This window comes from Morone saxatilis, unplaced genomic scaffold, assembly GCF_004916995.1.
Source record: "Morone saxatilis isolate NCDOM2014 unplaced genomic scaffold, NCSU_SB_2.0 Contig9, whole genome shotgun sequence".
In the NCBI taxonomy this organism is placed as follows: Eukaryota; Metazoa; Chordata; class Actinopteri; family Moronidae; genus Morone; species Morone saxatilis.
In genome coordinates this window covers 1,144,634-1,157,427 of record NW_023340268.1, presented here as the reverse complement: position 1 = coordinate 1,157,427, position 12,794 = coordinate 1,144,634, and the positions used below count along the sequence as shown (strand labels likewise).

At 39.5% G+C, this 12,794-nt stretch overlaps 1 pseudogene; it reads right to left on the bottom strand.

The window, feature by feature from the left end:
* The window catches only part of LOC118343117, a 36,372-nt pseudogene that overhangs the window by 3,254 nt on the left and 20,324 nt on the right, over positions 1 to 12,794 (bottom strand).

Sequence of the window (12,794 nt, the reverse complement as noted above, 5' to 3'; positions counted from 1 at the left end):
GTGGTAAAACAAATTTTTAAGGTGACTCTTTGCTTACTTCGACATATAATAAAACGAAGACAGATGTTCCAGTCTTACTTTGTACAGTCTGACTGCTGTTTTGTATGTCCAGTGTCTTGGTTCTGGAGTCTTGTCTCCACACTGGGGGACAGGTGGAGGTGCTTCTGGTGAACCGGAGAACTGGTCCAGCTGATGAGGGGGCGGGTGATGCACTGCTGCAGGAACCAGGGGGGTGCACAGACTGTGAGAAGGCTGGTGTGTCCTCAGGTTCATCGCTGACACAACAGCACAGCACGAGAGGTCTGATTCCTCCACAGAGACTCCTCTTCCTCTTTCTGTGGAGATGAACATATTAACATCATTATAAAACATTACATGAGGCGTGACCTACCCACCCTTTTCCTGTAATATCCAACCAAAATGGAGGTCTTAATCTGTACACTAGAGGGATTTACCGATACGAGTAGAAAAACAGTTTTAACATTACTGATGCAACTACACCTGTGGTCCACGTACTGGTTCAATCTAAATGAGCCAAGAACCGATCGATGGTCAACTGGGTTAGGTAGTTACGGCAGAAAGTCTTGGGATTCCCTGGTTTTGTTATAAAATATATGTATTTGAAGGTAAGCAATGCCACTTTTATAGAATTGGCTTATTTTCATTTACAATGGAAAATAAATTAACTTTATCAGATTGCTTCGAATTGTACCAAATTTCACCAAACTGTTTCATATTAAAATGCATCTCCCCTTTGTGTTATAGCCGACTCTGACCTTAGTCTAAACACCTACATAGAGGCAACAACAAGATCATCTTACCAATATGGCCAAACTGAAGGATTTTAAATGCCGACCCAGTGTGTAAAGGCCTTAAAACTGAATATTTAGTCTGAACTGGTACAAGGATTATTCACGTCTCAGCAAGTTCATACTCTGCCGACATCATTATTATTCATTCTTATTTTTACTGCCAAACTGATTTGTAATCCACATTACTAGTAAATCATGGGACATCTTAAAGGGTAACTTATAAGGGTATTAAAATTAAGTATATAAGTATTTTTCACTCTGAAATCTCGAGAGAGATGGTGACTTGTTGCAGGAAGCAAAACGTGAGTGTAGTAATGCTGGCCGGTTTGTTGTGTTGGAGCACTGAAAGCGTAGCTTAGTGTTGTGTAAAAGATTTTCTGTATATGTATTTTTCTTACACCCCCTAAAATCAAGAAGGCCTAGTGACCCCCCTGTAAAGCCTTGGTGATCCCTAGTGGGGGTCCCGACCCTCAGGTTGGGAACCAGCGGGTTAGAGGCTGTGACAATTGTAGCCAATCACATTATTTAAAACTTTTCATGAGCTTTCTACAATTTTGGAGTTCTTTTATAATTCAATGTCTGTACATTTACTACACAAGTTCTTCAGACCCTTGTTGTTAACTGACGTTGGTACACTGGAGTAGGTTATCAAATGACAGTTCAACACTGAATTGTCTACCATCAGGTCAGCTTACAGTATAAAATTACCTTGTGTCTGAGGGTCCAGATTCATTACTGAACTGTCGAGGAACATCTTTCGGCCAGTCACTGCTGATTACTGAAAACTCTGCTATGTCCTCCTTGTTGTCCAAATCATTCATTTTCTCGAGTCTGATGGGAAAAGAAACAGAAGACACACAAAACCCAGTCAGTACTCCACTTCCGAAGTTAGTAGCTTCTTATTTATTTTACATTCATTAAAATTTGTTATTCTCCTGCTGTCACAATGACAGACGTTTAAAACGAGTGGTCAGAGTTCACAAAGCTGTGTGACCTACATTTTTTGTTGTTCAGAATTTCATAAAGCAACCCAGAGTTTCAAACTTTATGATTTTGAAACACAGACCTGAGACATAAAGCACTAATCACATCACATTTAAAATCAAAACTGTGATGTTTGCAGCACATATTGAACATAAAATATAGAATACATAAATTTATACATAAATTCAGAAGTGGAGATAATTCCACTTAAATTCTGTGTTGGCTTAGTTTATCCTGTGTGAGTAATTTTAACTTGTTTTTGTAATATGAGCAGTAACACATACATATCCTCCCTTTTGTATATTTAACAGGCAGATACTTAATGCTTAATAGAGTCTCCTGGTCATCAAAAAAACACCTGTTCACCCCTGGTTGGGACGAGGGTCAGCTGACCTGCATGCTGACCAGTTCAGGCAGACCGACAACAACCCATGTTTGACTCGGTCCGATTTAGGTTTAACATATCTTGGGGAAATTGGTGGCTGGACTTACAAAATAATTTGATTCTTAAAGGTAAAACTGCAAGACTGCCCAGACTGCAAACTCCCAGTCTTGTCCAAATGTGTACACAGAATTATTTGGATAAAACTAGAACATTTCCTGAAGAAAAAGCTGTTAACGTTGCAGCCCCATCACTCCACTCTCTCCCTGTTTGCATGTCCACACACACACACACACACACACACAAAAGAAAGAATGAAAAGAACAATTTCCCCTAGGGGATTAATAAAGTATTTCTTCTTCTTTCTTCTTCTTTCTTCTTCTATCTAAAGCACTGACCTCTGACCGATCTGAACGCCATTCGAAATGTGATATCAAGTATCTATGCAGAGTTTAGTTGAATTTAATTAAAGACTTATGGAGATAACAATACTAGTTAATTTTGCATATTTTGACAAAAATAGAGTGATGACAGTGTGTCAAACATCATAATTCATTCAAAACATGTATAAAGTTTTGGAATTTGAAACACTTAACCACTCACATGGTGGTGCTATTGAATACATGTTTTAATATGTTTAGCACATCTCCATGGGGCACCTGAGTACTGACTTTGGGATGTATAATATTTGAGATTTTAATATTCATATATCAATAACTTGAATTATGTGTCTGTCTACTGAAACATAAATGTGTAAATGGATGTGGTCCAGAAAACATGCAGAAGAATAATGAACTTGATCAGTCTGAAGGTTGTGTTTAATGCAGAGAACTAATGCCAGCAGATGGCAGCAGAGTGTAAAGGAACTGAACTAAAACCCAACAGAAAGTTTTCATATTGTTCCATCATCAGAGCTGTTTTCCTGGCCATGAGTTTAGTCTTTTGAAAGGTTTTACTGCTACTTTACTGTGTTTTCAGAGCCATGGCCTCTCCTGAGAGTCAGTTAACAAAAACACAACATAAACAATTAATAGTCGGTGCATTAAGTATAATTCATGTGCAGTTGTTGACGCTGTATATTCAAACATCCCCATGTTTGGGGTTGATGTACTAATTTAATTGTACTAAGACATGCAATGCAATTATGTGTGCAAAAGTGTTAGTCCAGAGTGAAGCGTCAGCAACTAAAATCTATTTAAAATTTCAAATAGTTTAGCCAAGTGCCATTGATGTTTTTTACTCTACACTCGACTGATGAGAGAGCTTAGCCACCGACACTGACATGTTTCTAAATGTGACCTTGTGCATGTGTTTTACTAACTCCTCGTCTGTTTTTAAGATGTTGTATCTTGTTTTTGATAAGCATAGAATATAATATATAAAGAATGATTATTTATTATATTATTATTATATTGTATAAATAATGATTGGTGTACAACAATGGTCAGAATTCTGCAATAAATACATAAATAAATAACAATACTGAGAGTCAGACTTCAGATCCACAGTAACTCATTAAACTCTGGAACTATTGTCATGAATGAATGAATGTTTTTTTATAAAGGTGAGAAACTGAAACTGATACTGGTTGAGATTTATTCACTCACTATTTTTTCTTCTGTACATACACATATATAATATATATTGCTCTAAAGCCTCCTGCTGGCTTTTGTGAAATTTGTCAACAGAAAAACATATAAATCAACAGGTGAATTGTGAGATCAATGATGACAATAAACCTGACGGCACCAAACACTTTCACTTTCGCCCCTCCCCTTCCAAATATCGGAAATCACTCACAGTTGTGAGGCAATAGATCTATTAATCTATCCATATATCACAACAGAGTGTGATTCCCTGTGTTACTAAAACCATGGCAGGATAGTCATTTAACGCCGTTATATGTGATATAGACAGTAACAAAGAGCTCAGCACCGCTCTGACCGCACAGTCGACAGTAATAACAGAAACAAGTAATAAAAGAGGAATATAATGAGAAACATAAAAACAATATGGTTCTAATAAAGGGCCATAGCTTTTAGCTCTACTGACCTTTTCGCTTTGTGCTGCTGAATTCACCCCAAAGGATCAATAAAGTGTTGGCATTTGGAAGATTGTCCGTCTTATTGTTGATTACTGTCAACTGAAATGGCGGCACACCTTACAGAGTGCGGAAATAAAGTGTGTATGAGAGAGAGAGAGAGACGAGAGAGAGCGAGGAGATAGAGAGAGAGAAGAAGAGCAGAAGAGCGAGAGAGAGAGAGAGAAAGAAGAGGAGAAGATTTCCTAAATGGTTTTGACCAATCCTTTTTATTTTATATGGAAGTGACGTTTGGGAAAGAGAGAGAGAATAGGTCTGATGAGTTTTTATTAATTAATTTTTTTAATCAAAGGTGAGACTTAGATCAAATGTATTTTAATATGAAATAAAACATGAACATTAAGAGAAAGAGGTTTCATAGAGCAAATATTGTTACCGGCCAACCGCTTTGGGTTTTGTGTGTTAACTGTCACTCCTGTAGTTTTCTATGCTAATCAAGAGGCCTGTGTGGATCCTCGACTTGAAGACTGGTCTGTCACTGCAGCGGCCCTATTCCCTGGCCTGGTTTTTACCGATTGGAGCGGTCACCACTTGATTCCTCCCAAATCCAAGAAAAGCTGCCAGCAAGAAAACGCCCTCCCCTTTCCAAATTGGCTGCCAGGCCTGCCGTTCCTCAGGGCAGCCTTTCTTCATTCCTTGTGTTAGCGCTTTGGCCTCATTGCCCCACTCCGTGTGATTAAGACCTGATTGTGTTTTGAGTGGTTTTGTTTTTTGTTTAGCATTACCTTGTTAAACTATTAGACGCGTTAGTGTGTTGGGTTTTTCCCCCCCACTTTTGAAAGTATCTGTAAAGTCCAGTCCCTAATGTGGATCCTTGGGTTTGTGAAATCTCGCACCAGGAACCGGGCTTACGGATTAAGTTCGAATGGTCTTGCACACCTGTAGTTTCTTGTATGTTGTTCACTAGGTTTAGGGGTGCTGCGCTTCTTTTTGTGTTTTGAAGTATAAGAAAGAAGGGTTTTTTGTTTCATGGGTGTTTTTGTTTCAGTTTTCCAATAATCTCATTTTTTAGAGATCTCTTTTTGTTTATTACTGTTTCAAATTTGTTTCGCCAGCTCCCACTTTTGCCCGTGTTCTGGTTTGGTTTGATTTGTTTCCTTTTGTTAAACTCTCTTGTGTTAATAATAACTTTACTTAACAAACCATCTTGGTTTTTATGTTTGCTTTCCGCTTTTCCCCTTCCGAGCCGAGTCGTAAACAATATCCAACACTGTAAGCCTCTGTTTAGGCAAACCCATTTAACCCTACCTGTTTGTGGTTCCGGGTCAAAACCTGAACCCTACCTCTTCCGCCCCCTGAGCTTAATTGGGGAGAGCCACGAGTAGAACTGGGGGGAAGGTGGGGACCCCACGAGTACAGAGCCAGACCTTCCCCGACGCTCATGGGAATGCTGGGGTCCATTAACAGTGTTTGGAATTGCATAAATTGGGACTGACTGGGAAGCAGAGACCCCCCCCTCCCAGCCTTAAAAACGCTGCAACATGAATCAATATTTCTGTTATATTATTATATAACCCTGAACAGGAGCAGGAGAAGTGAATCGTCTAAACAACAGCACAGCTCACTCTCTCCAAACCTTCATTTCATCCATAAGGTAATCTTTATTTTACAATTCAAATGAGGCTTCTCACAAAGAGAAAGGATTACAACAATCCACAGATAGAAAGACGGAAGAAAACAGAGCGAGTGCTTTATTGACTTTGTCCTTTTAAAAGATAAAATCAGCATTAATTTATTGGCACATGGATTTACAGTGAAATATTTATGATTCAACTCATTTAAACGTTTTAGACAGAAGCTAAAAATATCAGATATTCTTCACTTCAGTCTTACAATCCGCATTATCACAAACAGTCTTTACACACATTTATTAGACAGACAAACTGATATTTGATAGAAATATTTCACTGTTTCATAACCTGGAGTGCACTTTTAGATCGACAGAAAGAAACAATACTGTCTGAACGATATAAAAGCTCAAAGTATGAAGGTTGAAGGCACATAAAGCATAAAGAATGGTTACTGGTCACCACGATATTCCCCAAATGTTTAAAGTAACTAATTTCTTCTCTAAACAGCATCAGATTAAACTTAAAAAAATGTAAAATATATATGCATGATGTTATTTAATAGCATCAGGACAGTTTTTACCATAAACTTACCTACAGCTAAAATAAAATAGTAATTAGGTTTGCTCATCAGCAACTATGTCTCTTTTTGGTATCACACTTAAGTCTTCGATATCGCTGTATTTAAATGTTTAATCAGATTACCCCATACTGCCTCAAATATGTCCGGCCTTTGTTTTAAATTATACATTATTTTCTCGCTGGGGATACAGGAGGTTAATTCGTTAAGCCAAAGAGAGGGTGGAGGTGTTTTTTCACTTTTCCAATTAAGGGCTATGCATTTATTGGCTATTATCAAAGCTAGTCTTATAAACTTGATTTTGTTGCCCCTGCCAGGCAGCATTGAAGTGTCCCCTAGCAGGGTTAACCTTGGTTCAGGTGGGATATTTATTTTAACTACTTTGAATATGGTTCTAGGTATTGTTTCCCAATAGTTGGACAATTGTGAACAAGACCAGAACATGTGAGTAAGAGAGCCAATTTCAGATTTACACCTTGGACAGTATTTGGAGTATTTGCCTGTTCATGCTGCCAATAATGAGCTTCATCTTTGAAACCACAGAGGCTGTGAAAAATATCCTGCAAGAACAGGCAAAAAGCATTACCCCGATTAGTTATAATCTTAATATTTCTGATGAAGAATGTCAAGTGTTCGAGTCCGACTCCTCTGAGGACGTAAACGAGATGGCTTTTTTGATAGTCCAACAAATAATTGAAGACCTTAAAATCGAATCATATGGTTCATTGCCGGAATCACTGGCTGAATCTATAAAGTTATCCTATTGGAAAACAGTGGGAGATAAACTTAAGGGTTTTTTTGTGGTAAGATTTGCCATGGGGTCACTTTTCGGCCTTGTGACAAAACTGAGGCGTAAGTATAATTGCATCTCAGAAGAAAACAGCTCTCTGAGCCACCTAATGGAGGAGGCTGATCTGGTGGTGAAGACCATCATCTCATTAAATGCAGAGGACATAAATAATGGCACTGAAGAAGAGTGCCCATACGAGAGAATCGCAGAGGTAATATCCAGTGGACAACTGTTCAGTCCTTTGAGTCACTAATCAGAGATGAATCTGGTGACAGTTTGGTGGTTGAATCAGAACCATCTTCCACCCCCATTCAGTCCCACATGTCACCAAGCCGAAATGAGTCTGGTGACACTTTGGTGGTTGTAGTAGAACCACCTTCCCTCCCTGTTCAGTGCGTTGTGTCACCCATCAGAGATGAGGCTGGTGAAGCTGTAGGTGAGACAGCAGCACCAGCAGCCCATCAGTGGAATGAAATGAGCTGCAAGGTTATGGCAACTGCACTGTTTCAAAAAATCATGCAAGAAGTTGCTATGTGAACAGATGGCAGGATCTAACGTTGCTGTCAAACCAAGCGGCCATCATATCAAAAGGGTGGCCAAGGCGGTGCGCAAAGAGTTGTGCAAGAAGACAGGTGATGCAGAGATCTTGCAGATGTGCCTGCTGTCCCGGGATGTATCTATTTACAGATACATTAATTAGATACTTAAAAAGCATCTGGTGATGCCAGAGAAGAAGACTGGCGTGAACAGCTTCTTCTCACGTCTCTTAAAGACCATGGCCAAGCCATTCACTGCCTGCTTTGGACGCAAAGAGTAATCTTTGGCGGTTTCAAGGCGTTAGAACAAACACACTCAAAAATACACGCATAGTAACTGAAACGACATAAGATTTACTCCGAGAGGCTTGAGTTCGCCCACATTTTAAACCTTAATGAAAAAAAAAACAAGTACCAACAAAACAAAAAGGCTGGTGGACCGCTCTGTGCTACCAGCCTCAGAGTTCATCTGGTCACACAGAGAAACCAGAGTTCCTGGTTGACCCCCACTGCTAATGTTTTTATTATTACTAGGGCCCAAGCAGCAACAGCATCTGGTGACGCCAAATGAAAAGACTGGCATGAACAGATTCTTCTCACGTCTCTTAAAGACTGTGGCCAAGCCATTCACCACCTGCTTTGGACGCAAACAGTAATTTTTAGCGGGTTCGAGGTGGTGGTTAGACAACACACACAAAAATACACGTGTAGTAACTTAACACTGACATAGGGTTACTCCAGAAGCTTTCTTCATCCACAATTAAACCTTAATGAAAAAAAAATCGCTCTATCCCAATGTCGTCTGGTTGCACAGAGGAACAAGAGTTTTTGGTGCTTTCTCAATCTCACAGGTAGTAATGATCCCTGGTTGACCCCCAACACTGCCTGCTTTAGACACAAAAATATCTTGGCAAGTTATGACACTGCTACTAACTGAAAATGAATTGGTTTACTCAGGAGGCCTTGGTGGTGGTAAAACCTTTACATCTGATTAACCTTACCCAAGAAGCAGGAAACCCAACTGCGAAGCAGACGGCACCCACACTAGACTGGGGTCTGTCCAGGTTTCTGCTCTTAAAAGGGAGTTTTCCTTCCGCTGTCGCCAAGTGCTGCTCATGTGAATTGGTTGGTCTCGTAATAATTGTAAAGCGGTAGTCTAAATTTGAATTGACATCAGGTTCATAGGCAACACAGGTGCCCTCCAGTGTTTAACACTGTGCCTTGCAACTAAGGTGAGAGTTCAATTCCGGCTGACCCTTTGCTTGAGGAATACAAGGAGTTGCTCACTGCTGTTGCTGGTTTTCTCCGAGAAAGCGTCAGTTTCCCACGTTTAAAAAACAAATCCAAATAATCCAACTCTCTCTCTCTCTCTCTCCTCTCTCTCCTCTCTCTCTCTCCTCTCTCTCCTCTCCTCTCTCCCCTTTCCGCTCTCTTCAAGCTAAAGTATCCATTAAAGAGTTCCTTCCTGAAACAATGCAAGCCTTCTTGGGAATAATCTAGTAATTTCATGAATGTGTGATTCGAGATGGACGCACAGCAGCACCCCCTGACAGTCTGAAACACAATTATCGACTGACGTTAGGCAGGTGAACCACAGGGAGTTAATGCAATGAAAGCTAAAGAACAAAAAAGTAATTATGTAATTACTATAGTATAACATTGTAATTTCAGTTTATAACATTTAAAGTAGAATTTGTACTGAAAAGAATGAGAAGCGGTAATCTGTAGATTTACAAAAAAAGTAAATAAAAAAATGAAAAGTGTTGACAATTGAAGGATGTAGTGTTTGATGTCTCATATACCATGATTAGGGTCACGCTAACCCAGTTTCTCCTGCACCTAAAACAGGATCTTGAAAGAATATAGGGACGCCACATAATCATGCAAAACAACTCCATATATGAAAGCATATTCAGACATGTAAGGTAAAAAAAAAAGGAAAAAAAAAAAAAAAAAAAAAAAAAAAAAAAAATAGCATAGTTACGAATCTTTGAAAGAACAGAGAGTGCTAGTCAATCCTGTACAAGAGAACAGCGTATTGTCCTAGTGTTGTAAAGGGGGTTCAGATTTACACCCAACCGCAACATACGTTGATCAGATACAACGAGGACGACCACGAGACGAGAGGCAAGACGTCATCGCCTGATGAGACAACGCTTAACTATGACAATTCTCACTGGTACTCATACACAAGAAGAAGAGATAGTAGTTCAACTTCGTGACTGACCACACGCCTTTTGTTCTGTCAGGATACTATAGTTGACCCAGAGCTCCTGTAAACTGCCCAATTCTACTGGCTGTAAGAATAAAGCTGATTTTTTTGAAACTAAATCTTCTCCCTATTGCTTCATTAAAGAACACGCAGGATAAGTAAAGAGAATCCTTTCCTCAAACAATATCAAATAAATTAGAAATATCATCATGTCAAAGGTTTTTAAACAGCCATCTCTTCTAACCTTAATTCTATTCATAATAATGGAAACTTTACTTCATTACTCCTTTCAAAAGGAAATTTTATACTTTACTTATACCCCGCTAAACATAATTGTAAAATCACAGTAAGGGACAACACAGATATTAAGCAGCAATGCAGAATGTATTCATTAAATCAAACAGATGTCTCATCATCAGAAACAGGCTACAACTACTCTGCACTTGTTTTTGCTCGTACAAATTCAAATTACATCACAGGTACAATTCAATGTTTATTGTTTATTTTGTAATTCATCATGTTATCTAAGCTAGATAATGTTAGCTGCCATGTGCTCACTCATTGCCCATATTTCTGTGAGTAATGTGCACACCCTTCAGCGGTCGAGGAACCAACTTCTGTGGACTACAAAAATGGTGCCCCCACGTCTCTCAATGGAGAAGCATGTATGTGACTTTCTCCAGACAATCAGCGAAGGTCAGGCTATGTCACAGGTAGCATGGCTATGACCTCTGACCAATCACAATTGAGCCAGAGCATCTCAAACGTCCTTGTTTATCCAGAAGTCAACAAAAAGAAAAGACGAGATGGTGAATTTTGTGGCTATCCTGGGAATTGCTGAGCTGCCCTCTGTTGATGACATCTGGACAATGGACACCAGGGTCCTTCAAGTTGCAAACCTAATGTCATCTAAGAGGTTCAGGTTGATGAAGAGCCGTGTCCACTTCAATAACAACACTCAGATCCCTGGCACTTTCAACTGATTCTTCAAGATCCAGCCACTGTTCAGCTTCCTGAATACTGCCTTCAGGAGTGACCACAAAGGCCCAAGCAGCCTGTGGATGAAGTCATGGTTGCCTATAAAGGCAAGACAGCTGGTAACCTGAGGCAGTATATCAAGAACAAGCCAGACAGATGGGGATTCAAACTGTTGCCAGAGCTTCTGAGGATGGCTTCATTCATGACTATGATGGTGCTATATCAGGGGAAGACTACGTTGGAGGTTCATGCTATTGACAGGTTAGGGTTAGGGTTAGGGAGGGAGAGGAGGCAGAATTAAATCTGTTGAAAAACAGATTAAGTTAATCTGCTCAGTCCTTGTCCCCACTGGCTTGGCTTCTTCCCACTCATTTTCCATGACCTGAGATGTTCTGCAGCCCTCTCCAGACATCCCTGTCATTTTTCTGTTCCAGCCGTTTTTCCAGTTTCCTCCTGTAGCTGTCCTTCCCCTTCCTGATCTTTTGCCGGAGTTCCTTCTGGACTCTGCGCAGCTCCTCTTTGTCCCCCGATCTAAAGACCCTCTTCTTCTCATTCAGCCTGAACAAGAAGCCTCGGGTGCCACCAGCCAGATAGTCTCCGTCCTGGTCAGCACTATGTCCACCTCTACCACCACAGTCTTTTTTGCAGACAACTTCTTCACCAGCCAGGAGTTGGTGCGGTACCTCAAGGACAAGAACTACAGGTATACAGGGCCAGCCAGGGATAAAAGAATAGGGAAGCCTCTACTTTTTTTTTTATCAACTTTATTATAGTTTACACATAATAGTTTACATAGACACAGGGGGAGGGGGTTGTTTCAATAAAATCAAGTGCATTCAGTTGGGTTTTGTAAAGTGCAAAATTATTTATAAAGTGCAAAACATTTTTTAAGTTGTAAAACATTCATAAAACGTCAGACATTTATAAAGTGCGAAAAATTTATAAAGTGCAAAAACATTTATAAAGTGCATTTTAGTTCGTAAAGTGCATTTAGTCAGAGATTTTTTTTTTCTTCCAGATGCTGATTCATAAAATCAAAGTGTTCCATGGAAGGAGGAAGTTTCTGTCGAGGCTTTTCCTCCTCCTGAGCTCTGTGTGAATTTGTTTTGTGACTGTCTATAAAAGTCTGGTAAATGGTTATTGCAGTTCTTGTTCTTGTAAAACAGACGATGCTGATGATTAGTTGAAGTAGTTCAGTTTGGTCTGGTGGTTTATTGTCTCCAGCCATGATTCCGTACATTACTGACTTCCAGCACGGTTTATAGTCTATTCCAAGATCCTTCAGAGAGTCCCAGACTTCCCGGGTTCTAAAACAATCGATAAAAAGGTGCTGTTGTGTCTCATCATCGTTGCAACCAGTCTGACAGGAAGTCTCCCCACAGATACCAGCCATCTAAAATCTCTGATGCTCTCCCTGACATGTTTTACACTTTAAAATCTTCCTTACCTCTGTGCATTCATTTACAGTCAAATTCTTATAAACAATAAAACCATCCATATTTAAAATCATTAATTTTTTTAAAAAATCATTTTGTTAGTTAGCCTCCCCAGTCTATGTTCAATTTTTTGATATTTGATTAATAAAAATTCTCCATAGATTAATTAAAATCCGGGCCAGTCCTTTTCTTTCCTTTCTTTTCTTCCACATTAAAATGTCCCCCAACCAAACTGCATTCCTGCTAAAAGCTAAAAATACATTCTTGACAAAAGATATTTTTAATTTGTCCCCAATCTCAATAGCACCTAAGCCTCCATATTCTCTACTTTTAAACAACAAGTCTCTTTTTGTGACCTCTCTTGTCGTTCCCCAAACCAGGTTCACACATTGTTTGTTGAGCTGGATTATTGTTT